Here is a 26713-nt window from a genome sequence, read left to right as displayed (position 1 = left end):
GTGCATGGGGTGCAGCAGCCTGGGTGCGCAGCGACTGTTATACACCTCAGGACAGTGCAATTGTATGGGGTACAGCAGACTGGGGACCATAATATCAAGAACGGTGATAACATTATCACCGCTTTGGCAGCAGGAAACTTCCACTAAAGTGGCGAAAAGTGGCTTGTTAATATGCCCTTGAGAATTCCCATAGAAGTACAGGTTCTGGTGTGAACGACATCAAACCTGGGCTTCTATGGGAATTCACAAGGGCATAATATCAAGCCCCTTATCACCGCTTTTGCGGCAGTTTCCTGCTGCTAAAGCGGCGATAATGTTATCGCTATTGTTGATAATATGGCCCTGGGTGCGCAGTGGCTCTTAGACAGCTCTGGGCAGTGGAAGTAGATGGGATGCAGCAGCCTGGGTGCGCAGAGCCAAAACAGAGAATTACGTGTGTGCACTTGTATATAGTCTGCAATTACTAATTCTATACTATATTTCAGATAACTAAACTTGAGGGTGCAGTATGTCCCGGCACGTGGTTGGAGACACACCGGTGACACAAGGTGAGTTGCAAAGATTTTCTTCAGTGTCAACACTCCCGCTCCATCTCTTCCTTTCTCTCTCTCTCACACTTTCTCTCTTTCTCTGTCTCTTCTTCTCTCTCACAATGTTTATCTCTATTCCTCTCTTTTACACTGTTTCTTTCTCTCTTCCTTGTATCTCACTCTTTCTTTCTTTCTTAATATTTCTCTCTTCCTCTCTCACACTCTTTGTCTCTCTCTCTTCCTCTCTCTCACTCTTTCTCCCTCTTCCTCTCTCTCACACTGTTTCACTCTTTCTCTCTTCCTCTCTCTCACTCTTTCTCTCTCTGTCTTCCTCTCTCTCTCTCTTTCTTTCTCTTCTCTCTCACACTTTCTCTCTTCCTTGTATCTCTCTTTCTCTCTCTCACTCTTTCTCTCTTTCTCTATCTTCCTCTCTGTCTTACTCTTTCTATCTGTCTTCCTCTCTCTTTCTCTTTCGCTCTCTCTCTTCCTCCGTCTCTCACTCTTTCTCTCTCTTCCTCTCTCTCACACTGTTTCTCTCTTTCTATCTTCCTTGTATCTCCCTCTCCCTCTCTCTCTCTCTCCTTTACTTGACGCATAAAGCACCATCTTATTTTTCTTTTTGTCTTGCAGGCTGTGATTCTCAAATTGTCGAGAGATGACGCGCCATGGCTGTACATAGTTTTATTTGTTGTTGTTTTCTTTTAATAAAATATTTTACACACATAGTTTTATTTGTTGTTGTTTTGTTTTAATAAAATGTTTTATATGTAAATCCATACATGACTAAGATTCTTATTTGTCCAACCTCACAAGCATCTTTTTTATTAAAACTGCAACACCAGCCGATTTGTTAGGCTCCACATTTAAAAATGTTCCTGTCACATTTGTTTGTGGGGGGTGAGCGGGGATGGCGGACAAGCAGCTGCTGCCGGGGGATGTCGGAGTACTGTTGGGTGTCTGACCTGCGTCATCTTTGCCTCCATTGCATCTCTTCTCAGAGACCTGCAAACCGTCGGCCTGACTCGTAAAAGCGCGGGCCTGAGAAGTCGCACCGGAAGAGCTGCGAGCCCACCAGTGGTTCGCAGAGGGACACTTGTGGGCCCAAGAAGGTTGTTGACGGTATGCTAGTGATGTGGGAAGAGGGTGCGTTACCTACTGATGTGGGGAGAGGCAGCGTGAAAGGGGTATCTCTCACAAACAGAGCTCCGGTATGTTTTCAGAAATGCCTTGGACAGATGCCAGCTGACGGACTGAATCACAAAATGGCATTTCAATGCCCATATAGTAAGACTTATGAACAGTTCGTACCCAGGCTTGCAGAGGGACAACTGCGGCCTGTCTGCTCAACTCACAGAGGCAGAACTATGAGCCGTCCGCTCCCAAAGGAACAGCAGCTTAGTAGCTCGCAGAGGTACAGGCACAGCAGCATACTAGCTCGCAAAGGTAGACAGCTGTGAGCCGACGGACTGGCTTCTAAAGGCATACCTCCGAAGTGGTGATGTTGGGCACAGGGAGCGAGAAAGGGTTATCTTCCTACTAGTGTCCTGGAGTGGAAGCCGTGCTGCCTGGCGCTCACCTGTTTCTCCTTTATTGTTAATAAATATTAAACCTTCACTGCGTCCAAATCATCATTACACAGAGCTCCGCTATATTAAATTGCCCCCAGAACCTTTCTTTTATATTTTCACTCGATGTGAGGCACAAGATGGCTGCTAACACTTCCTGGTTTCAAGTGTTAGCAGCCAATCAGAGGACACTTCCTGCTTTGAAGAGTTAGCAGCCAATCAGAGGCAAGCTCATGCTCGAGAGTAAGGCACCGACCAGATATATATATATTATTTCCCTTTAATATCTCAAAAACTACTGAACGGATTTACACCATTTCAACAAAACCATGCTTTCTGGACCAAGACCTTTCTCCCTGCCGAATTTGGCATTATTCCGTTCAGCAGTTTGACCTGTAGCCTTGTCTAAAGTTTCCTATGGAAAATCCATTGAGAAAACACGTTTTCACCCCCCCCTTTTTTCTCAGTCCCCCCTTCACCAATCACCCCTAAACTTTCAAGATAGGAGCTGATCAAAAAAGAGAAACTTTTTGCTAAATTTCATAAAGAATCGTCAAACGACGCCAAAGTTATAAGCAGATGGAGTGCTCCAGGAGGTGGGCCGGGCAACCCCCCTCCCAACATGAGTGAAGCCCCGAGACTACAGAGACCCCAGCAGGCACCCGCAGCCACAGCGAGCCCCCGCTATTATTTTTTAAGAAATGCCCACGGGACCTAGCCCACCCCGGGGTCTCATTAAAATAAAACACGGAAACCCGCGACCCCAGCACGAATTACGCCGATTTAAAAAAATATAATAATAATAATAATTTGGGGGCCCTGGGGGTCCTTCTGGGACCCCCTGACCAGGCCTAGGGGGTCAGGGTGTTTCTACTCTGCCCCCTTCTCTTGTTTTCTAACTTTGTATCTCTGTTTTCTAGCGACTCGCTTCTAACGAGCCACAAGATGGCTGCCAACACTTCCTGGTTTGGAGTGTTGGCAGCCAATCACAGTGAAGCTTGTGCATGGGACTTAGGCTCCGCACAGATATTGAAACTATTATTTTTAAAAAATTTCAGCAACTACTGAATGGATTTACACCATTTAAATAAAAGGTTGCTTTCTGACCCACGCACTACCTTTGTGCCAAATTTGGGGTAATTCCTTTCAGTAGTTTCAACTGTAGCCTTGCACAAAGTTTCCTATGGGAAATTGATTTTTTCACTCTTATTTTTTGAATTTCTCAAAAACTACTGAACGGATTTACACCTTTTAAAAAAAAGCTTGCTTTCTGAACCAAGCTCTACCTTTCTGCCAAATTTGGGGTAATTCTGTTCAGCAGTTCGGGCTGTAGCTCGTCGCAAAATTTCATATGGAAATTAACATGGGGAAACCGCGTTTTGGGACCCCCCTTTTTTCTCAGCCCCCGCTTGATGAATCACCCCCAAACTTTCAAGATAGGAGCTGACCTAAAAAGTGCAACTTTCTGGAAAATATCATAAAGATTCGTTAAACGATGTCAAAGTTATTAGCAAATCAAAAAACAGTTTTCCTATGGAAACTAGGTTGTAGCTATAATTACCTACTGGTGACCGCCAGTAGGTAATATATATATATATTTTATATACATATATATATCCACCACTCCATCTAGCCCTTTGAATTTCACAGACCAGTCATCTGCTGCTGAGGCTATCACAGCTAAGCTTTGTTAATAGTGCAATCACAGCTGGCAGATCACTTTGTTGCTCAGAATCCCTCTTTGGGCCATCTGAGATAATCTATCTGGAGCCAAATACACTCCTTTTTTTCCAATCTCAGCCTTCTTATGATCCTGACTTGTAGATTTCCATAGCCCTTAGACCTCTTTGCTAGCCATTTTTCTGAACTAAGCCACATGAGTTTCTCAAACCTTTTCTGTCATTCTTCACAGACCACACTCCTTTTTGCCCATCCAGCTTTAGACACCTCTGCCAAATTTCAGTCCCTCTTTCCTCAGATCCACCCTCAAACTACTGTGACAGCATCAGATAGGGTCTACCATCCCTCAGTGGTCAGCATATAACAGTTTGGTCTTTTTATTCAGTTTGCATGCTCCTATTTTTCAGCTTATACATTAGCTGAAAAATGTGGGGGTGTTTGGGGGTTGGCAGCATAAGTGAAAGGAATAAAAACTGTTTACAAAATGGACATCCTAATTCATGTGGTTTAGAATCACATAGGGCCCTCCTGCACTCAGTCTTCTTCCTTCTCTTCCAGGTATTTCCATGCTTCTGCTGTTGATCCTCCTCCTGGTCTTGTTCGAAGTCATCCTTCTTTTCAAAGTTGGTTTGGTCCCCCTGGTCCAACTAGTTTTGGTCACCATGGTAATGGTAATGTTTCCAGAATGTGGCGATCCCTGTTTCTAGTCCTTCCTATACCTTGTCTTCCTGGCCCTGCTCCTTAGCTTGCCTTGTATTTGCTCTTTTTGATCCTCCTGATCCTGGTACTACTGATCCTCACCCTGGTCCTGTTGGTCTGCTGGAGCCTTCTCCACCTACCCTGTTGATCTGGTTCTCCTAGATCTATCACTCCTAGTCTTCCTTCTTTGGGTCATTCGTAGTCTCCTTGACCTGGTGTCTGTCTGGTGGTCCTCCTGGTACTGCGTCCATGGGTCCTAGTCCTACTCATTAGGTCCTCTTGGACTGGACCCTTTTATATTTGTCCTGGTGTGGTCCCAATGCTCCTTGTGGCTCTGGTTGTTTTGGCCACCCTGATCCTCACTAGCCTGGTCCTGATACTTCAGTTCTTGGTCCTTAGGTCCTGGTCCCCTTGGTTGTGACCCCTCTAGTCCTCCTAGTCATGTCCCGGTCCTACTTATTTGATTCTTCTAGTCCAACAAATCCTCCCCAATCTGGTCCCTCGTATTAATGGCCCCAGTCCTCCTGCCCCCTCCCTGACTAGTACTCCCGATCCTCCTCCAACTTCTAATGATACTGTTGGCAGTAGTCCACCTGCTTCATGTCATTCTGTTTCTGCACTTACATGTCCACTAAGTCCTGATACTCGTTGTTCTGGTCATCCTGTTCTTAGACACCCAGCTTGGTTATCCTGTCTCCTGTCAACCTGGCTATCCTTGTCCTGGTTCTCCTTTTCCGCTTCATCCTGGTCCTCCCTGTTCCGGTATACCAGGGCTGCTTGTCCTTGTGCCTCTCTGATGTGATCTTCCTTTTCCCCTTAATTGTGGTCCCACTGGTACTCCTTTCCCTGCTCCAATAAGCTCTTGTCCTCCTGGCTCTGTTTGCCTGGCTATCTCCTCATTCTCCAGGCCCTGTCCTCCTAGTCACTGTCTCTGCTCTCTTCCTGTTTTTGTGCTCACTAGACTTCATCCTTTTATTTTTGTTCCTCCTTGTTTCGGTTTTTGTGTGCGTAACCCTCTCAGTTATGGCCTTGATGGCCATTCTGGTCTTTCCAGGCCCTCTTCTCCTAGCTCTTCCTCTTCCTTCCTGATCCTCTTGACCCTCATCCCATTGACATGGTTATTCTTAGCCTTTGCACCCTGTGCATTCTATTCCCAGTACATCATTTCCTGATCCTGCTCATCTCCTCAATTCACCTGGCCCTCAATTTCTGTTTCTTTTAGGTCCTGCCCTCTTGATACCATTCTTCCTGCTTTGGATTATCCTGGTTCTCCGGGGCCCTGTTTTTTGTCGTCATGATCTCTCTGGCACTGTACCCAGTAGTCTTGGCCCTCCTGGTGCTGGTTCTCTTTGTTTGGGTCCTTTTGAGCCATGTAATTTTTGTCCTGGTTGTCCTGGACATCCAGGACCAGTTCCCTTAGTCTTCTTGGTGCTGGCTGTTCTGGCCCTCCTGAACTTCCTCACTCTGTTCCTGCTAACCCCAAGTCCCGGTCTTTCTTCTCCACGTGGTACTCTTGGCCCTTGCTACTATGGGTTTGGTCCTCTGACACTCCAAGGTCTGTTCCGGTCTTCTTGGCACTGATCCTTCTAATCCTCCTTTACCTGATCCTGGTCAAGCTGCCTCTGTTCCTGCTGGTATCCTTGGTCCTGCCCCCCTTATCTTCTTTGCTTATTCTGGTCCACTGGTTCTATTGACCATAGTCCCCATGCTCCTAATCATTCAGGGTCTGATGCAGATGGTCCTGTTCCTTGTCTTTGCACTTCTACACCAACTGATCATGGTCCTCTTTTCTCTGGTTGTCCAGGGCCTGACCATCCTGGTCCTCATCTTCCTGGCCATTTGATTCCTAGCCATGTGGCATGGATCTCAAGGTTGTGGTCATCCAGATCCCTATTATCCTGATTCTTCTTTTTCTCTCCACCCTGGTCCTCCTGTATCTGGTACTCAAGGTCCCGATCCCCTCTGCCCTGCTCTACTTGGTCCCCCATCCCTTCATTTTCTGGCCATCTTTGAATTTTCCCTACTGGCTCTGGTTGCCCATGTCCATGGTCTCCCCTCACTGGCACGCATGACTATTGCTGTGCTATTTTTGTTTTTTTTAGTCCTTCTCAAGATTATGTGCCTAGTGGCCCTAATCCTATTAGCCCTGATTCTTATAGTTTGATTTCTACTAACCCTAGTTTTCTCAGACCTCATCCATCAGCTATCTAAGTTTTGGTCTCGTTGGTCCTGGTCATCCTGGTCCTTCTTGTCCTATTGTGAATTGTTATGATAAACCTTGCCTTTTGGCCATCCTGATCCTTCTTATTTCCTCCATCTAGCTCTGTTCCTTCCTGGTCCTATTGGCCCTGGTCACCGTGTACTGGTTCTTCTCACCCTGAAACTCCTAGCCCTGCTACCACAGGCTCTGGTCCATTTGGCTTCTTGTGTTCTGGCTCACCTAGGCTTTATCCTCCTCGTTTGGTTGGTCCTGGTACTCCTCAATCGGTTGATTGCCCTCTTCATCTACTAGTTCTGCAGTCGTTGATCCTGGACTTCTTTATCCAGGTTCTTCTTGTTTGGATCCTTCTGAGACTGGTCATTTTAGCCCGGTCCTCTTGTCCACTGCTGACCAGTCCCCTTGGTCTTTCAGATTCTAGATGGCTCTGATCCTCCTCAACCTGGTCCTGCTACCTGTAATGATTGCCCTGCCCCCACTTGGCAATCCAATTCCTCGTCCCCTTGGTCCTGATCTTCTTGGCCCTTTTGCCCTGTTTCTGTTACTCCTGGTCATGATCATTATAGTTAGTCCTTTTGCTCTGTCCTTCTGTCTCCGCATGTTTGCTGTTGCTTGTTGTCTACTGCTGTGTAGCCAGGTCTGGAATACTAAGCAAGCACAACCCTTCTTAAAAAGAAGCCTAAGGCTAGGACAAGGCCTTCCATAAGAAGTCCAAATAGCTGAGCCTTCAAAAATCATCAAAAGGAGGATAGAAAAAATATATTCTTCTGAGTAAATAAAACGTTAATGTAACCTGCTTTAAAGCCATACACGTTATTCTTTGCAGACAGCCAAACACTCCTATGCTGCAGCACAAAATATATGTGTGCCATATACTGAAGCTCCTGAAACAGTAGTACTTCTCATTTTACTGTAATATCCTACACAAGCTCTCAAATACATCTTAAAAAAGAGATCAAAATATCTGTTTATTGTATCCGGAGGAATTTTGCTCTTCCTGCTTATTCCTTCCATGAATTGTTTGATCAATGCTGGCAATTCTATTATTACTCTTGCTTTTCCCTGCTTCACAACCAAAAGTCACATTAGTCTCACTGCACTCTTGTATCATTTCCATTAACAGTATTTTCCCCATGTCTACCAAGAGATTGTTTATGTGTTTTAAATTTCTTCTCATTTCATTTCACAAACCTATACAAGTACCTTTCAGCTTATCAAACTAATCTATCCACCATGCTTCCTGATGAAACAGTTTCATTAATGTTCCATCCAAGTTAATGATATTTGTTTTGCTCACAGATTTTAACTCATATCTAGATTAAATTGTGCTGTTGTTCTTGTAAATATCTGTAAACACTAGACTTTAAATATTTAATTCTGATATTCTATTCATGGTTATTGATTCTGTATCAAAGTTTCTGATAGCTAGTGTAGGAAGGTGGAATCTGACTATATGGTTGCCCCCTCTTTTTGCCTGATGTTTTGCTGGTTTATGACTTTGTTGGACTGGGATGCTGCTATTCAGGGCCCCAGTCTATCTGCTTTCTCTGTAAAATGGTTTCCATGTTCATTGGGTACATCTCTAATTGGATTCTGGAGTGCCTTATAAGTCCCTAGTATATGGTATCCTATGTACCCAGGGCATAGGTACCTCAGAGGTCTACCAGGGGCTGCAGCATGTATTATGCCACCCCTGGGAAGCACTCCAAAATGACATCACAGGTCTGCTACTGCAGCCTGGGTAAGGTGGTGCATGCACCCCTTACTGTGGTATAGGCTACCTATATCACTACCATTGCACACACATATAAAACCTATAAGTCACTCCTATGGCAGGCCTTAACAATCCTGAAGAGAGAGTGCTTGGTTTTTATGTGAGAGGGTGCCCCTGCATGAGCAGAGCCTCTCTGCAGCGTTCGGAGTACCTCCTCTGATGCTGTTTGTGGTGCAGCTGACCATAAACCCTTAAGTGCATTAGAACCTCGCGGTAAATGCTAACTTTGGACTGGCTGCACGGAAACATGTTGTGTTTGGTGTCAAACTCTTTGGAATACCAGCCCCTCCGCCAGTTCTGGCTGGGAGGTAGCATTCCACCCTTCTAGAGGGAGAGACATGTACACACTGGTCTAACCGGTAAAGACTTTCTAGAGCCCTGGCATCACAAAATGGATGCCACTGCCACAGACAGGGGTCTGGACTCCTGCTGCTGACCGAAACTCTGGCAGGGGAGGCCTGGACAATAGGTTTCCTGTCCCAGGGAGGTGTAACCACCTCCCCAGACAGGCAGATGTGTATTGGGGCTGGGCGGGAGCACTCTCTGGTGCTTTGAAATCCTGCACTGGGGGCACACTTGGTGTCCCTGTGCATAGTCCAGTTCAAACCGGTTGCAGGGGCTACCTGCCACTGCTCTGGTGCAAAACTGGACAAAGGAAATGGGTGTAACCACCCCTCTTTCCAAACCCTCCCATAGGTGTGTCCCCAGAGTATGTCCAACCCCCATCTTAGTATAATTATAGGAACCCAGTCCTTGAGACTTTAGATTAGCCTGGATGAAACTCTGCAACATATATCCTGGACCTTCAACATTCTACTTTAACTAGAAGACTGAAGAAATCTCCCTTGGGGTCAAGGAGTGACTCCCCTGCTTGGCAGACACCAAAGAAGCAACAGTCCGGTCTGCAATTCTGAAGATCCCACCGGACGCCAAAGTCTCTGCATCCCCAGAGGTGGTTTCCAGACTTCCCCGAGGCTACCCTGAGTCCACAGCAAAGCTGAGGCCCGTGGCTATCGTGGGTGACGTGCATTCATGCAACCATGACCCCTGGACACCGTAATCGTTTGCTGATCCATCAAATTCCTGGTCTTCCTTGAAGTTGTGCTTTCGGCTCCCAGTAGCCCCAGCTTTAAGCATCTCCTGCACCAAAGATTTCTGGCCTCCATTCCACGAGTGACCCGTGGGCCAGTTTCCAGTGCGACCGCTTAAGGCTCCTTCGTGATCACTAGCCCATTGACTAGTGGGTCCCCACGAAGGCGACTCCTCTTTTGATTGGGCATTCCTGGTTGCTCCAGATGTGCCCCAACTTACCCTCTCTGGGTGAGTCCCCCAACCTTGCTGGTCTGCACCAACGTCCTTTCTCTGTTTCCAAGTGACTTGCCATTGCCAAGGCTTGTTGGGTCCAATCTGGTCGCCGACACCGAGGCACTCGACAAACTTCATGGGTCAGCTTGAATCCAGCTCGTGGTTGTCATCGGCACCTGGACCTCGTGGCTGAAGAGTCAAGACACCTGTCAACTCACTGGAAGCACCCGACATCTGTGGGCATTGGACTATCGTGCCCTTGGTCACTGGTAAATGACCCAGATTCTGTCCCCTCTGCTTTCAGGTTCCTTCCATCCTAGATCTGGGCTTGGATCTCTCCGGACACTTCTCCTCTTCACAGCAGCAGCACTTCCTGAGCAGCTTCCATTGAAAACAGCAACACGACCCGACATCATTTGACACCTGTGCACCCGGCTTCCCTGGGTGAGGTAACTCGAGTACTCTGGTGCTCCGGTGGGTGTTGGTCCTAGACACCTCTAAGTCCAAAAGGGTTCGCTCGTAGTCATCCTCTAAGTGTCCTTAAACTCTTAATTTCCAACCGCGAATTTCCCCATAGAAGTTAACGGCGATTCGCGGCTGTGTTCTCACACTGCACGCGTCCCCCATGGGTCCCCTGTGTCCCTACCTTGGGTGGTTCCTTGTGGTCCAAGAACTTCTACAGGCTCTAGGCCTTGTGTCTAGTTCAGTCATGGTTCTTATACCACTTTATTGGTATATGGTTTGGTACGCCCCTATGGCCCAAACGTGTATTTGTGCTTTTACTGTTGAATACTGACTTGTAACTTAAGTACTTCGAACTCCAGCCTCATAAAGAGACTAGAGGGGTGTGTTTTATCTTAAATACATATATTTTAAATCTATACCTGGTGTGGTTGTCCTTTCATTTGGTCATTCAAGTGACTATAGACTGGTAAAACAAGCTGCTTTACATTCCTTCAAGACTTACCCTGAAGGCTGCTCTCCATAGCTACCACTAGGATAGCTTTCAATAAAGGTTGTCTTTAACCTATCACCATAAGGGGTTGTTTGGACTGATACAAAGTGCCCACTATAATTAGTGGACAGCATATATCAGGCCAACTTCTCACAGCTAGCCTCACATAGTTTTCCGAAAGGACATTTTAATCGGCAATCACTTAATCACAATTGCAAACTGATGTAACCTGATTTATTTTAGTTTTTAAAGAGAATGTTTAGGATCGTGAATTTAAGTGAGATGCGTTTGTGTATTTTGTTTGTTTAGATACTATTAATAAACAGCTCCTGAGAAAGGAGTACTTTATTCAGAAACACATTTACCATTTGCAGAATAATTTGAAATGTAATAAAGGATGGAACAAGAAAAGTAAAATTTCTAACAAGTAGCAATACCTACATAAAATACAAAATGTGGTACAAGTTTCATGTGTATTGTGCCCTTTATTCAAAAGTAGACACTGAAAAACATACAAAGGCATCCCATAATCCTCATACAGGATGTGAAGTTACTCTGAATGGACTTCAGCCAATCAGTGACTGTGATGGAGCTTTGACTCCTTTTCCTGAGGTGAACAAAGAATTCAAGGCATGAGCCCAGAATACAAACTTTATCTCAGGTGAAAAAGTGACCATGCTTCTGGTTCTTGTTTTTTCAAATTGCTGCTTCTTGTAGGCCACAGATTGATGGCATTTGCTCAACCGTATGTGCTAAACAGAAAGGTATTTCTTTCTGTTCCTTTGTATCTTTGTTTAGTGATGGTAGTGACAGATGAGCAGCACAAGAATTTACTTGTAGGAGGACAGTCATGAGTACATATATCACCTGTTTTGCATGTTAAAATACCATCTTGGTGCTTTGTATACAAACATTGGCAGTCAGACTGGAATTCTCAACCCCTTTTTTTACACACAATGATTTTACAGGGAGTGTTTGTACAAAGAAATTACCACAAGATGTATTCTACCCATTAACAATATTTAGCTTCCCCAACTGCTAGTCTTGTCACCATGACTGGACACAAGAACAGTAGTCACGCAGGGTGAAAGATAGCATAGATCGTGTACATTTCCATCTCCACTAGAGATGACTACTTAACTGGGAAGCAACTTCCAAGAATCATTGAGGAGAACCTGTGAGGGCACTCTCAAGATAATCTCCTGAGCAAGAAAACACAGTGAGTATGCGAAAAATTATGAAATCAGGAGCAATTCCTAAACCTGAAGACTCTTTGCCATCTGATAGGGTAGACTTTCAATGACACCAGTCAGCATGTCTGTCCAATGGCCCAGTGATGAGTAGACCTCACGAAAACTATCCAGTGGAAGCAACTTTAATTTGTTGCCTATCAGTGCCATGAAAGGGCCGGGCCCATAAGCTCTAGACCTATTCTAGAATCACAATTTGATGGTTCTTTTTCGCAGCATGAAAGTGTAAAGGGGAAAAAAATCGTTAGGCAGCCAATCAATTAGTCAGTAATTCTCCTAGACACGTATTAACCACGAAAAACGACTTAAGGTTAGTTTGATTTATTACAAAGCCAAAAATAACTGAACATAAAGTCACCTCAATATGAGAGTGTAAAAATACATCTCAAGAAGCATGAAGCGGAATCTGGTATCCAATTTAGACAATGCAACATAAGCAATTATTAGTTCAAGAAGTAAGATATGCAAAAGATCAGAAAGCATGAGTCCATGTTTTCATGCATCAATGGTTGTTGATTGAATAGCATTAAATCTCTCCCTACTCTAGCACTAAAGTGACATCCCTACTTAAGCATCTTAGGGCATATTATCAAGAAACAGCGTTAAAATGATTGCCGCTTTAGCAGCAGAAAACTGTGGCTAAAGCGGCGATAATGGGCTTGATAATATGCCCTTGAGAATTCCCATAGAAGCCCATGTTCTGGTGTCAACATGGGCTTCTATTGGAATTCTCTGTGGCATATTATCAAGCCCATTATCGCTGCTTTAACGGCAGTTTTCTGCCGCTAAAGCGGCGATAATTTTAACGTCGCGCTTGATAATATGTCCCTTTCAGATGAAGGAGTAAATGGTGTCAGTAGGTGGAGACTTCCTAGGAAGTCTCTCCACAATCAGTGGGTCGTGTAGCAAAAATCTACCAAGACAGAGCTTGTTCTAAGATGCTCTCTCTCCGAAGGCAAGGAAGAAGTGGGCACTTTCCCTACTCCCAACAACACATTATTCGTGGATCGGATTCCCAGAATTCAATGGGAGTCGCGCCATCTGTGCTAGGTACGATCCTGAAGGTGTTTTTCCACAGGACAACGGTGTTCTTTTCCTTGAGACATTTTGCCATTGATTCCCAGGCCTTCTCCTGTGTGAAACACGACGACCTTCCTTTATCAAATCAAGCAACACAATTGTAACTTCCTTCACCAGCAACAAAAAACGTGAAAACGAACAGATTACACAGTATTCATGAAATTCAAACCTTTAATTCTAAAACAAGTGTTTTCCAGGGAACTTCATTGAGGCCTACGAGGTTCAGCTAACAGAAGAAAGCATCATATGGACTTTACGAATTTGCCTGGAAATAAGGCACTTTCAATCAATGCATTTACCTGTAAAATGTCACAATTAATAAGCACATTTAGTACCTGAATAATTGTCAAATGCACAACACAAATTCCTCACGTTCATGTTTTCTGCTAGTTACATTTGCTTTCTACGTTGATTTGCCATAGTACTTTTCAATGGCCTAAACATATTACGTTTTCATATTAATGCATTTCACAATTCTAACACTTTACATTAGTACAACAAAGGATTATATGCGAGCGTGACCTACACCTGATAATAATGCACCCCTGATGAAAATGCGATTTCCACTCTATCAGCTATCAACCCCAGCAGTGGTTTGAGATACATTTGGATAATCAAAGCATCCTAAGCAGACAGAAATAGAAAATGTTCAAACCCAGGAAATCACGTAAGTCTTTTACACAATTGTTTCCTAGTTATGTTTTCTGATCAGAAGATGACAAATGATGAAAGCCACTGAACTGACTTTTTCAATGTTGTTGAGTTGTGGCAAAATAGCTTCAACTTCTTTTCCAGAGACATCCGTATGCACTTCCTGAGCTCAAGAGTATTAACATCTAGGCAGACAGAGACCTCTGTGGGGGTAGGAATTAGACAGAGAGTCAATCAGTAAATGCAGTGGAAAGAGAAGTGGGAAATCAGTGGTACAATTTGTATGGCAGGGGATCTAACCAATTTTAGTCTCTGAGTTGGTCACATAGTGAGTATCCTGCTGCTTCACAAATTGTCAGTTCTGATTATGCTTTTTTGCATTCTTGACCTACCCAACTGTACAAAGTGCTCTCAGCTCCTCCTCGATCATAATGTCACAATAAGGCTCTTCTAAACTTTGGTCACCTACCTCTTTAGTGTACAACGAATATCAATAGTGGATCCAATCAATAGCATTTCAAGCATGGAATAAGAATTAAGGACATATTCTATATGTCTGTCAATCTCATTTAACAGTTCTTAAATGTAACTTAAAGACCAGCAAGACTCATTATTCCCAATATCCACAAATAAAAATTGATCTCTAGAGTTCAGCCACTACTTTAAAGCAGTTTAGCAATAGTGGTATGTAACATCCCTAGCAAATCTTCTCAGAGTCCATCAAAAACATTCACATTTTAAAAATTGGTTCAAATGTTAAAAAATCAGGGAAATTCTTTTATGTATACCAGCCCAAATGTTTGCAAAACTACACATAACGGGCTGGTTCCCTTACCACGGAAACATGACGGTGACACATTTGAACTGTGCGTCTCACTTAAGATCATATCATTAACTGGGCCTCTCACTCAAGATCATATCATTAAATCTGAGATCACAGATATACAAATGGCTTGTCAACATTACATTAATGAAGAGGAAAAGGATCTATCACCTCAATTTAAAATTTATTTGCTTTCAATTCATATATTGAATGGTAGTGATTATTTGTTATCTTTGGCCAGTAACTGCGTCAAGACAGAGTGTCACAGTTGGGCCTTTTTTTAGCTTAAGTGTATCCTACTGAGAGTCACTGAAGTAGGATGCTTACTTGCTGCCAGTATGATGAAGTTACCTTTGTAGCAGTAATATGACCACTGGCTGTTTGCAAACATTTGAATTTTGGTAACTGAAAAATATTACATAATGAGTCTGATAAAGTGTAATATGAACTTAATCTTCTATATCAAAAGATGTGTGTATGGGTAATTTTATAGTGAGAACCTAGCAGCAAAGTCCTGTGTTCTGTACATAAGAGTAAGACATAAAAGGGGATAGAGGAAAAGCGGGTGAAAAGATAATAGTACTGTAAGAGTAGTCTAATAGTGAAAAACATGTATTTTCAGACGTAGTTAGTTTGAAACTTTAGTTAGGAAATATGAGTTTAAAAATATACTTTGATAATCAAAATTGGACCATAAGTTAGACAATTTTTACAGCATTTATTTCTGCTTAGTTTTACCATCTAAATTGTCCAGGCCAGGATCTAAAATGATACTTTCTTGTGATATAAGTAGTTAAAGGGGTGGATGTGATGTTGGTCTGTTGAGTGTCCTTCACAATAACCCAAGGAAAGAATGACTGATTCCAGCAGCCTCAGTGCTAATTTGTGCAAACTAATATATGGGAAAGTGGACAGGTGTCTCTTCTAGGAGGTAACAGCTAGAATGAAAACCCCACAAGGAAAAAAACCTCCTTTGCAATCTCTATAGATCTTGATTCATGATGCAGATTGTGTCAGTGATGATCAGCAAAGGATCAAAGTCCCCCTGAGAATAGGAGGAGCCAGGCAGGATATTAAGTTCAGAATCAGATGATCCACGTTAAAGTTGATCCAAAGTGACAAAAGTTATACCAAGCAAGACAAAATCTAAAATTCATACAGAATAACTGAATCTGCTAAGGAAAATCAGGGACAAAAATGTATAGTAAGGATGTGCTGAGCATAACGAAAAATCCGGTTACAAAATGTTTGTGACACATCCACTCCCTCCAAGTGCTTCTTGGAGTGGTAAATTCGTGTGATTACCAATGGTGAGCCCACCATCTTGGATTGAACTTTATGTGGTCAATTTCTGCCTTTCACTTGGAACTCTTGCTACATGTGATCCCAAAAAGCAGAAGTCAAGTTTGAGATCTTGAGTGCCATGCAGTAACCTAAATGCCTTACGCCACTGTGCACACTCCACACTTACCGCTACTTTTGAGGAACCCTTCCGGGCTTCTACGGGTACAGAGGCAACCAAGCGACTCCCCACTATGAACATGGCAAACAGCGACATGCTGAACATGAGTGTGTCCAACGTTGTTTCTCCTCTGAAAGTTGCATTAACAAGAGTACGTTATTTTTCTTTTCCGAGGTCTGGGCACGAACATAACAATGCCCTTCCTTCTTTCTTGCTTAACAAGAACTATGTGTGTAGGTTCTCAAATTGGTAGTTGTCAAGTAGGATGTGATGATACAATGGGATTTGACTTTTGTTTTGTGTAACATTTGGAAAGACAGGGGGCCAATATCTCTTTGGTACCACCCACATTGAGCATTTTTAACTGCTGAAAACATTAGTGTGTCATTGTTTACCACTAGTTGTGTTGCATATGAGCAGCCTTAACTGGTGCCAGCACAATACACCTCACACAAGCGTACATCTTGCCACGAACATGGGGCTGTGGAGATCTCTGACGAGTGCCAGAATATTGAAACAATCAGAGCGGTTGCCCTGATGTGTGAGGTAACGCACAGGCTATGCCGCGGGGCAGCCATTTTAAATGGGGATGTCGCTCAGTCCATGATGTTTGTGAAAGAATTAAGAGAGGAGCATGAACTTCTCCTTCAAGTGCGAGGATGCTTTCAAGCATGCCTTGGTTGGTTTAAGTTGTCTAGTGTTCACTGGTGTATCTTCAATTGTACTGAAGAATTGGAGCAAAAGCAACGAAAAAGGAATGAAACACTAAGAGAGACGTTTTTCAAACATAAACGTAAATGAATAGTTAACAGTTTCAAAATAGATATTTTTCATTGCAATTTTCAAGCTAAATATATTTCCTGTCTGTAAACATATCTATGCATTTTGGAACTTAAACACATATGTGGACACATAGGTAACAATATTTTCACTTCTTGTTTACTGTTGTAGGTTTATGGGTGTTACATGCATACCAAACGATATACAAGTGTTTCTGAAAGTTGCCAAAATCAAGGACATGAATCAGTTTACATCCTGCCCAGTCCAAGTCCCAGCCTGATTGTAAAGTACCCATCTCAACCTGAATACCAGAAGCATGAAATTCGGCATCATGGCCAACAGCACCAACACAGTCAGACCAAGCCCTAGCTCTCCGCCAAGTAAGATGGTAAGAGTTTCACTCTTTCCTCCCCATAATGCAAAATCACTTGGACCTGAGAGCATCAGAGGCTGTTTTCTCAGAACTCAAGCCTGGCAGCAGCTCGCACGCCTGAGGGGCGAGGAGAGAGATTATGCCTGGAGCACGTTTCCTGATAAAGGATGCTCCAGTCTAGGCCAAGGAAGCATGTCACACTGGGGCATATCAACAAGGGCTTTATCTCTGCTTTTTTGGCTTTAAAAGCCAAAAAAGCAGAGATAAAACTAGCACCCTATCAACAACAGGGTGCTAACATGCAAATTCGCATGTTAGCACCCTTTTACTCTACGCTTCCCCTTGCATCTCTAATGAGATGCAAAGGGGGCGTTCCAGAGTAAAATAATAGGAGAAATGTCGCTAAGCGGCATTTCTCCTATTATCAAGAATATCGCTAACCCTGTTGGAGACAAAAAAAGCAGCGCTAACCGCGGTTAACGCTGCTTTTTTACATCTGGTATTTTTCTGACTTAGCCATGATATCCTATGGAAGGAGGATATCATGGCTAAGTTTGTCTGTCCCTATCAACAAGCTGACGTGAGATTATCGCTGGGTTTCCAGCGATAATCTCACATTAGCCACTTAGCGTGAGGATTTTTATCGCTATTGAGATAAGCGTTGCTAATAGCACGCTATCTCAGCGATAAAAATCAACGCTAGCCGGCGATAATTATCCTAGCGCTAAGTGCGCTTAGCGATAATTATCGCCGCTTGTTGTTGATATGCCCCCATGTGATATAATGTAGCTGATGCTGGCAGGGGCCCCAAGACGTTCACCAGCAGCCCCTCGGGATCAGAGCACATTCATTATTTCTGTTTGTTTACAACTAGTGAAAAAACATGGACGTGGGGTTTAATAGGGACCGGTTGTTGTTGATATGCCCCATAATTAGTGATAGGCCCGTAGCAGTTAAGTGTATTTTGTTTGATAATATTGTAGCAATCATATAGAAGTACGCTTTCTAGAGCACACATTTATGGATAAAAATAATATTTTTCGTAGAAAAGTACATTTCAGTAGATAACATTGTTCACTGTACTGCATTTTGCTACCTCAGTAACGTTGTAGTCTAGCCTTGAGGAACTTTTGCGGTGACAATTGTTGAAGGACTGGAAGATTTATTTCACATAAGTGTGTGTCATATATTGTACAACGTAAATTGAAACCAATCTAAGAATGGTGATACATGGATTTGAAGTTTAAAATCTATATTATGCAGCCAGGTCTTGCTCACAGCACCAAAGAGTTTCACCAGGTGTTATACTAAAACAATAGATCTTAGCTTTTTTTTTTTGGTATCTATTGTTTTTTTAGGAATCTCTGAGACCCATTCGTGAGTTAAGCCTTCAAAAAGATATAATTTAATACTGCGCTCTACAAACCTGCATAACATAACATACCAACATCTGTCGATCATTATTCACAAACATATAATGCACGCGTGTATGTGACAGTGTTAATTTTGTTTCAGAAACACATTCAAAGTTTGCATGACTGATATCTGCAGCAAGGCACGTGTTCTCGGTTGTATGAACCCCAGAACGTGATGTCAGAAACAAAATACCCATTTGTATGAAAGTCATTCTGGCACAAGGTTAAAAATAGACTAATAAAAGAAACTTAATGTGAACTTTGTTAAGAGGAAAGTGTCAGACTGAATCTTGAGTTTAAAACTGACTGAATGTGTGCATTTGCTAAATATTTGCCCTCTCTCGTGCCAGAGCACTAGCTCATGAGTCAAAAATGCATGTTCACTAGACAGAAAATAGCTCTTTTGTGTTTAAATGTTTTTGGGCCCAGACAAAACTGTACCATTTTTCATGCATGATGTAAGTCCATTACCCGGTCCAGGGTATTATTCAAAACGTGTTGCTTTTGAATGTCCTGACATTTGGCATGAAACTTTTTTGTTATGACTGAAACCACCAGAAACACGTGAAATCCCGTGTTCATAGAGCACATACTGTAGTCACCGAACAGTGTGCCAGAAGCATGTTTTACAGCAAGTACATGTTCGAAATGGTTTGTAACAAACATTTGGGGTTTAATGACTCCATCAGACGCACAAACTGAAATACCGTGTGCAATTGTGTGCTGTTAGGAATTGTGACGCATACATTTAACTGAAATGCATTCATCCAAACACTACCTGTGGCTCTTCAGCTATAGTTGGTACAATAGGATAAAAGAAACAGCAGCACTTTGTGCATGTTAATGCGGTGCTGCACAGATCAATTTTTGCTAAAAGTCTCATGGCGGAATAGTTTCGCTGTACGAATCATTTCTATCATTTAAGGCACTCCAGGAACATAATTTCATTTTTTTTTTCAAGAGGACAATGTTCCTTTCACCTACATAATATACCTGTTACTTTGGGCCACATGTGCAAAGCAACTGTGCAATTGCAAACCCTCCGATTCGCAACATCATATGTTTTGCAAACGCAAACTCTATGTCTTTCATGTACATAACCCATACTGAATCACAATTTGTAAGGGACGTAAAAAGGACATTCCTTGCAAACTGCGATCTGGTGTGCAGTGTATCAATAGTTGCAACCGCAATTCCAATCAAAAACTGTCCTAGAAATTTTAAAAGAGGAGGTAACTAAATTCCTTCATAAATTGTGCTGGCAGCCTCAGGAGAGTAGGCAGTGGTCCAGTGGACCACTACATGCTCCCCCTGATGTGCTCCCAAATGGAAAACTTTTTTTCTTAATGGAACGACTCTAATCAATCCATGAGCCGGATATAGGGGCCAGGTTAGTCCTGCTGAAAAAGTAACCTTCTAAGATCCAGTGTGAAAAGTTCTGTTTTCGGTGGAGGAGGCAGTGAGTAGCTTTGAGAGCGTCATGAAACGTGCCTGTAGCACAAAGAGCAGGTCGGGCACCACAAATGGTCGTATCTGTAGTGCAAAGATCCTGTCAGTTGTCTTCGGCTGTCGTTGATGGAGCTTTGTGTTGGTGGTCACCACAGCTGTCTATGCTGTAGCCTGAAGTGCAGATCTCGGATTGCCAATCATTGCTGGTGGTCGTTACAGCACGAAGAGTTGGGTTCACCAGAGCTTCATGTTGGTGGTCAGCGCATGCGGCAAGGTCTTGGTGCGAATGGGCCATTTGCAGTCGCCAAGAGCACAAAACTTCAGAACTTCTCCTTTTCTTCCAGGAGGAGCTCAACTAATGCCACAGCAAGGGTCCAAGACCTGCGAGGCACCTCTTGGGGATCAGGAACTCACTCCAACAGAGGCCAACAGGGCTCATGTAGGTCCAGTTGCATGTCCAGGCAGATCTAGCGCAGCAGGTCAGCTGGACATTTACAGTGAAGCCTCTTGAGATTGTTGTGTCCCTGAAGCTCAGAACACAAGGCCAGCTAACTAGTCCTTGGAGTCACTCAAAGAGCCTGGGATGAAGAAACCTAAAATAATAATCAATGCGTAAAAAAAATGTATTTATAAACTTGTGAAAATATATATTAGTAAATTGAACTTATGGTTAATTTGTGGTACAATTAACATTTAAAAAAAAAAACAATGAAATTCCCTAAAAACCAAAGGTTACTGGGAAGGTATAGTTAGGAAATAGCATTAAAAACCATACAAATTCATGGAAAAGCTAAAGGTTACAAGGAAATTATAGTTAGGTTAAGATTGTACCAATACAAAACCATAGAAATTCAGTAGTTATAGTTATCTCAAGTAACTATAACTCATGCCCCAAGGTAACTATAACTCGTGCCCTCAACATGCACTGCTAATTACTCCACATATTACATCAGTCATGACATCTTCTATGACATCATTGACAATATAATTTGCAGTGAAAATATTGATGAGAAAACTGTACATGGCAGTGTTGCGAGTTATAGGTACATTAGGGCACAAGTTATAGTTAACTATAACTGTTGAATTTCTATGGTTTAGTGAGTGTAAAATCTGAACCTAAATATAAAGTTCCTGTGACCTTTGTTTTTGTCAGTGAACTTCTAAAGATTTTTAAATTTTATTTCCTAAATAGAACACCCCTATAACCTTTGTTTTTTTACCGGAAAAAACAAATATATATATATATATTTTTTTTTTCCAATTAAAATACCAAAGGTTACAGGAACTTCATAGTTAGGCCGACATTTCACTCATACAAAACCAGAGAAAATCTGCAGTTATAGTTACCTAAGCTAACTATAATTCACATCCTTGCAATGCAGTGCTTATGACCTCACATATTACATCACTCATGACATGGTCAGTGACATCACTCATGACATCTCAGATGACATCACTTATGACATCTGAAATGGCTCACTGATGATATCATCCAGTGATTGTGAGTTTTTTCTAAACATTACTGAGTGTTAAACATACATACTAAGGTAACTTGCTGTGGAAGTGCCTGTATGGATAAGTGTGTGGATGTGTAAGTGGTGTATAGGAGAGTGACTCTGTGTATAAGAGACTGTATACATGAGTGGGTGTATGAGTTTTTGTATAGGTAAGCAAGTGGGTTTGTCTGTGTGTATGAGTAAGTGAGTGGCTGTGTGAGTATCTGTATATTTGACTGAGTTTGTGTATCAGTGGTTTAAATGGTGAATCAGAGGGCGCATGAGTGGCTGAATGGGCTTTGAGCAGATACATAAGTGTCTGCATGGTCGAGTGATAGGGTACATGAGTGGCTGTCTTGGTGCATCAATGGGTGTGCAACTGGGTGTATGGGTGAGTGAGTGGGTGTATGTGTGGCCAAATGGGTGTTTGAGGGGCTGTATGGGTCAGTATGTGGTTGTCTCTGTCACTATATATGTGATTGAGTACATGTATTGGTATATGTATAAGTAGCTGAGTGGCTATGTACGTAATTGGGTGGGTGAGGTAGTGGCTATCTGAGTGACCGTATGGGTGAGTTAGTACGTGTACAGTTAACTGGTTTACTGTGTAAGTAGCTGTATGGGTTTATGAGTGGGTGTATAAGTGTGTCTATGTCTCTCTAACTGAATCTGTGACTGGCTGTATTGGTAAGTGAATAGGTTCAGGAGTGGCTGTATATGTGAGTTAGTGGTTCATTAGTGGCTCTATGGGCGAGTTGATGTTTTACTGGTTGCATGGATTAGTAACAAGAAGTGTGAGTGTTTGTATGGGTTCTGTGAATTATTTTGTTAAATATTGTGTGGAAGTGGGTGTATGACATGTTGTAGGGGTGTAAGTGGGTATGTCAGTGTTTCTCTGGATGATGTCATCAGTGATGTCATTTCCAATGTCATCAGTGATGTCTTTTGAGATGTCATCAGTGATTGTCACTGACCATGTCATGAATAATGTATTATGAGAGGTCATAGGTAGTGTGTTGCGGGGGCATGAGTTATTGTTAGCTCAGGTAACTATAAATGCTAAATTTATCTGGTTTTATATGAGTGAAATGCCAGCCTAACTATAACGTCCCTTTAACCTTTGGTTTTTCAGTGAATATCTAGGTTTGTTTAAATTCTATTTTCTAATTCTAACATCCCTGTAACCTTTGTTTTTTTCAGTGAATTTCTCAGGGTTTTTAAATGCTTATTCCTAACTATAAAGTCCTTGTGAAATTTGGCTTTTTTTCAAGTGAATTTCAGCCACCACCACATTCAATACTGATAACTGCAAAATAGATGATTAGCAACACACTTAACACATTACTATCTAAATGACTCTATAAAAGCATTGTTAACTCCCTTACTATCTCTATAACAGAGTGTGCAACTCTCTGGGTGGAATCTGTGACTGCATGCATCAATGTATCAGTAAGTCTCTCATTCACTATATAAGTATTTGAGTGGATCTGTGAGACAGGGCATCAGTCTATCAATAGTTCTGTAACGAGCTGCGTGACTGTCTCAGTGAATCTATGAGTGGGTGCATCAGTGTCCAAATGGGTCTCTGATTGGTTGCATAAGTCTGTCAGTTGATCTGTAAGTAGGTGCAAGAGTGATGCCTTTGTGCATTTGTAAGTATATGACTGTCTGACTGGATCTGTGAGTGTATACATGAGTGTCTAAGAGGATGACTGAGTTGGTGAGTAAGTGGGTGCATAAGCTTCTTGAGTGTGTCTGTGAGTGAGTGCATGAGTCTCTCGGTAGGTCTATGACTGGGAGCATGAGAATCTGAATGGGATTGTGAGTGGGTGCGTGAGTGACTGTATGGGTGTGTGGGTATCTGAGTGGGTCTGTGAGTGAGTGTATGAGTGTTTGAGTGAATCTGGGAGTGAGTGTATGATTACCTCAATGGGTGTGTTAGAAAGAGCACAGGTCTCTGAGTGGGTGAGTGAATGGGTGCATGCATGAGTGTCTGAGTGGGTCTGTGCTTGGGAGGGCGAGTGTCTGGTCGGGTCTGTAAGTGGACAAGTGAGTCTTTGAGTGGTTGAGTGAGTGGGTGCTTGTATATCTGAGTGAGTCTGTGAGTGGGTATGTGAGTCTCTGAGTGACCAACGTTTGAAAAAAAATGTGTTATTCATTGGGAGGGGGTCACGTGGTCCCTCCTCCCTGAGCAGATTTCGGCCCTAGAAACCCCATCTCTCAGGGCCAAGCCTTTTTTGTATAAGGGAGGGGGGCCGTGCGGCCCTCTCCCCGGCCTATTTTTGTCCCAGGCACCCAATCACAGAGGGCTCAGTCTTTTCTATAAAAAAAGAAAAAAATATGGGAAGAGGGGCCTTGAACCCTACACCCTAGGCCTAGCCTCTATTGTGGGTGCCCTGGTCCCACCGAGGTCACCCACTTCCATCTGTTGAGGACCACAGGGGGCCTGAAGGCATCTGCAGCCCCTGCTGGCCCCCCTTCCTGAGGGAGCCGACATTGCTTTTACAGTGAAGGAGCTGCTGAACATGCGGCTCCCTCTCTGTGAAAGCAATTATGCTCCTCTTCCAGCAAGCGAGAGCCCATTTAATGTTTTCGCTTGCTGGAAGCAGAGCATTTGCTATGGCTTGGCGGAAGCGGTAAAGCTCCCGCCAAGCCACAACAAACAGCTATGTCCTAGGAGTGGGCACTTCAAGACATATTAAGAGCCATCTCTGGCTCCAGGAGGGTGCCCCCCTCCTTTTTAATTTGTAGGGCCTGCCCAGGGGTGGTGGCGGTCCCTGAGGCCGAGAACAGCCCCGTAGGGGGCCGAGCAGGCTCCCTCCCATTCTCATCATTGCTCCTGGGAGGTGATGGTACCCAGGGCCGGGTGGGGGTCCGAGAGGCCCCCTTATAATAATATATTAGCCCTGGGAAGGAGGTGGTCTCAGGGCACAGGGGTTCAAGAGGCTCCCAAATTACTTTTTAACCCCTTCGCTGCTAGGCTCCCCTCCCCCCCCTGTGCTAAGCCTTTTTTTGGCTAGTTGGAGTAATTCACGCTTAGGCCCTGTAACTTTTTGACCACATAAGGTATCAACGCCAAATTTGCGTCCTTTTTTTCCAACATCATGGGGATTCTAAAGGCACCCAGGGTTTGTGGATTTCCCAGGAGGGGACCCAGAAATTAGCCAAAATACAGCAAACCTTTTTTTTTTTAAATATGGGAAAAAAGGGCTTCAGATGAAAGCATCTGTTTTTTTCCCTGCAAATGGTATCAAAAGAGGGGTTGTGGTGCTGAAATCACCATCTTCTCAGCTTTCAGAGACAAGCAGACTTTTGTCAGAAAACCAACATTTTTTACACAGTTGTGGCATTTTTCTGGGACATAGCCTATTTTTGCTTTTTTTTGTGCTTTCAACCTCCTTCCAGTTAATGGTAGAAATGGGTATGAAAGCAATAATGGATCCTGGGAAGCTATACATTTTAGAAAAGTAGATAAAATTCTGAATTCGGCAAGGGGTCATTTGTGTAGATCCATCAAGATTTCTTCATAGAAAGTAACAGGTAAATATAGGAAAAATTGAAAATTAGTTGAAAAAAACAGCCATGTGTCAACGTTTTCACCTGTAACTTTTTCTAATTTTGACAGCTGTTTGAAAGCAATATACCATTACATTTGCTGGACCTTTCTGGTTGTGGGGATATATAGGACTTGTTGGTTCACCAAGATCTGACGAACCCAGAGCCAATAACTGAGCAGCGTCTTGCAATTTTTTTTTTATGTACCGGTTATATAGGAATTATTTTAGGAAAATGTATACATGGAAAAATTGGTACCAAAGACACCTATGTATTTCTGAAATAGGAACAAAATATAGATTTTTGAAACAGTAGATATTTGCAAATTTCCGAAATTGGGAGTTCCCATACTAGCATGAGAATTACAGGTCATTTTTCAAAATGATTTCTTTTTTACACATTGTGTTTCATTTGGAAAGAAGAAATGCATCGAAAGTCAATAGGTAATAACAGTTACTCTACAATACTGTGTTACCCTAAGTCTCCTGTTAAAATGGTATCTCACTTGTGTGGGTAGGCCTTGTGCCCACGACAGGAAACGGCTCAAAACGCAACCTGGACATACCACATTTTGGCAATGAAAGTGCTAAGCTGTAGTTTTTAACCCTAGCTCTGCCTGCACCTAGGGAAACCTAGCAAACCTATACATTTTTTAAAACTACACACCCAGGGGAATCCAGGATGGGGTGGCTCTCACCAATTTCTGTTACCCAGAATCCCATGCAAACCTAAAAAATTGTCCAAAAAAACACATTTTCCTCACATTTCTGTAGTGGAAAGTTCTGGAATCTGCGTGGATCCACAAAATTACACACACCCCGCGTTCCCCAAAGTCTTCCGAGAACAATGGTACCTCACTTGTGTGGTTAGGCCTAGCGCCCGCAACAGGAAACGGCCCAAAACGCAAGGTGGACACACCACATTTGCACAGTGAAAAATGACTCTTTTTTTGCAAAGTGCCTAGCTGTAGTTTTTTAACCCTAGCTCTGCCGGCACCTAGGGAACCCTAGCAAACCGATACATTTCTGAAAACTAGACACCCTGGGGCATCCAGGATGGGGTGACTTGACTGGCTCTCACCAGGTTCTGTTACCCAGAATCCCTTGCAAACCTAAAACATTGTCAAAAAAACACTTTTTCCTCACATTTCTGTGGTGGAAAGTTCTGGAATCTGCATGGATCCACAAAATTCCACCCACCCCGCGTTCCCCAAAGTCTTCCGAGAAAAATGGTACTGCACTTGTGTGGGTAGGCCTAGTGCCCGCGATAGGAAACAGCCCAAAACGCAAGGTGGACAAATCACATTTTCACAGTGAAAAATGACCCTTTTTTTTGCAAAGTGCCTAGCTGTAGTTTTTGAACCCTAGCTCTGCTGGCACATAGAGAAACCTAGCACACATATACATTTTTGAAAACTAGACACCCGGGGGATGCCAGGGAGGTATGCCTTGCGTGGGTACCCCAACGTTTTCTTACCCAGAATCCCCTGCAAATCTCAAATTTAGCTGAGAAAATCACTTTGGTCACACATTTTTGTGTGGGAAAGTTGTGGACCACTGGGCTGAGACGAATTTCCTACCACCCACCGTTCCCCCGGGTCTCCCGATAAAAATGGTGCCTCGGTCGTGTGGGAGGCCCTTGTGCCCGCGACAG

The sequence above is a fragment of the Triturus cristatus genome, chromosome 7, assembly GCF_964204655.1.
Source record: "Triturus cristatus chromosome 7, aTriCri1.1, whole genome shotgun sequence".
Taxonomy (NCBI): Eukaryota; Metazoa; Chordata; class Amphibia; order Caudata; family Salamandridae; genus Triturus; species Triturus cristatus.
The sequence above is the reverse complement of the archived record's forward strand: the minus strand, read 5'-3'. Positions refer to the sequence as shown.